This window comes from Desmodus rotundus, chromosome 3 (genome assembly GCF_022682495.2).
Source record: "Desmodus rotundus isolate HL8 chromosome 3, HLdesRot8A.1, whole genome shotgun sequence".
In the NCBI taxonomy this organism is placed as follows: Eukaryota; Metazoa; Chordata; class Mammalia; order Chiroptera; family Phyllostomidae; genus Desmodus; species Desmodus rotundus.
In genome coordinates, this window is record NC_071389.1 from 111,204,887 (window position 1) to 111,207,158 (window position 2,272).

Below are 2,272 nucleotides of genomic sequence, written 5' to 3' on the forward strand. Positions count from 1 at the left end.
AGCCCAGAGCCCATCCATCAGTTTTACAGATGACATGATAGAAATTATTTTTCTTATCAGGTGCAACTTCTGCAACATGATCCTGGGCCATTCTGAGTCAGGCACCAGGGCTGAAGTGGGAGAGCAAAGCGACAATGGAAATCATTAGGACAACCAGTGAGCATCCCGTTAAATTTTCATGAAAATAAACAGACATTGGTGGCAATGTTATGCCACCAAAATTTGTCACCATGAATACCTCAAGCCACATGCTTATCTCTGGACCTGAGGGAGGATGACAGCTAGCTCAATTAACTGAGAATGGAATTCAGGTCTCAAAGTCCAGATCCTTCGCTGCTATGAGTGAAATCACTAGGAGTCAAAAAGGGATTTCAAGTAAGCAGTATGAACTCAGGGTCTGGGGGTGATGGCTATCTCAGTGCTGAAGAGGCAACCACAGCAAGAAAGAAAATAGAAGAGGGAGAGAGCAGAACCACAAGGGTTTCCTGGCCTCCTTATCCCTCTCTATCCCTTCACCCTCTCACCATAAGTAGGGAAAGGAATGATCTACTCAAGTCTCCCCCTGAGTGCTAGGTCAGCTGCACTGAGCTCACTTCGAGCTCTGGACTCCTGTTAAGCCAGCGTCCACTTCTCCTTCCAGCCACCATCGTGATCATCTACCAGGACCTCATCAGCTATGATGAGATGTCCTATGACATCTACAATCCAGGAGATCGCTGACGGGCTGTGCCTGAAGATGGAGGGAAAGATGGTCAGTAGGAGAGAGGATGAAATAGATGACTCGCTCAGTGATGGAAAGGCCTCTGCTGACAGTCCCAAGGGTGAAAGTACCGAAAGCACAGTCATCATTGGTGTTAATATTGTCATGAACCATCCTTTGCAGGAAACCAGCTTCACAAAAGCCCAGCCTATAAGCAGTACATCAAAGATTACATGAAATCAATCAAAGGGAACCTGGAGAAACAGAGACCAGAAAGAGTGAAGTCTTTTATAACAGGGGCTGCAGAACAAATCAAGCACATCCATGCTAATTTCAAAAACTGCCAGTTCTTGATTGAGGGCAACATGAATCCAGATGGCATGGTTGCTCTGCTGGACTACTGTGAGAACAGTGCAACCCCATATATGGCTTTCTTTTAGGATGGTTTAGAAATGGAAAAGTATTAACAAATGTGGCAATTAGGATCTATCACCTGTCATCATATCTGGCTGCTGCTTTTCATCCACACACCAGGACTTGGATAAACAAGACTGATGTTATCTTAAGCTCTTCATTTATTTTGACCTTGATTTATTCCTAGTGGAGTCATTGTTTTTAAGAAAAAAACCCCCAAAACATGTCATGTAGGTTGTCTAAAAAGAAGATGCATTTAAACTAAAAAAAAAAAAAAAAGTATGCCCTGGCTGGGGTGGCTCGGTTGGTTGGGCATCATTCCACAAGGCAAAAAGTCCCCAGTTCCATTCCTGGTCAGGGCACTTGCCTGGGTTGCAGATTCTGTATACACCCCCGCCCCTCGTCCCGTCTGGAGGAGTAGGAGAGGCAACTGATCACTGTTTCTCTCTCACATGGATGTTTTTCTCCCTCTCTCCTTCTCTTTCTCTCTGGGGAAAAGAAAAGGTACAGCAAGTGAGAAGAGGAGGGTACAGTATTGAAGCTCTAGAGTGAACTTTTTCCTTTTCTGAATTTCTTTGAAATTCACTTTTTGGACCAAAAACTCAGCCTTTACCATGTCAGATTTGTTTTTCTGTGGGATAGCTTTTCTTCTCAAGTAACAGCATGCTCTCTGTTTTGCATCCCTTCTGGTTCCCGCATAATAGACACTTGAAGGGTCTGGTCGATTGAAGTGCTTGCCTATGTTCTGTCAGGAGGGCTGGTCTTGAGGTCTGTATCCATTACAAAGTCCTGAAAGTGACTGAGCTTTACCTCCAGTCCTCATGCCTGGTTGTCCCCAGTGAGAGAGAGACTCTATTTCAAGGACCCTGGTCACCTCCCACCTGCCTCAGCCAAGCTTGTACATACATGCTGGCTTCTCCAGTCTTGGTCTTTTGGGGAGAAAGAGATGGGAAGTGCACACAGCTGTGGTTTGGAACGTCACAGAGACATTTCCCTGGGGCCATTGATTATCAGAGAATTATCCTTCAGATTCACCTTTTGCTAAACAACTACACCGAAAGTTCTGGGGGATGTTCACTCCAGGTGCTACCTTCATCCTCAAACGTCACTGAGTGACAAATGGGCCTTGTGCTGTGAAGAGGAGCAGAGTTTGCCGAT

General features: G+C 45.4%; 1 pseudogene; it reads left to right on the top strand.

The window, feature by feature from the left end:
- The first annotated feature begins 654 nt into the window (after positions 1-654).
- LOC112306302 (translationally-controlled tumor protein-like) lies at positions 655-1,167 on the top strand (annotated as a pseudogene).
- The last annotated feature ends 1,105 nt before the right edge of the window (positions 1,168-2,272 follow it).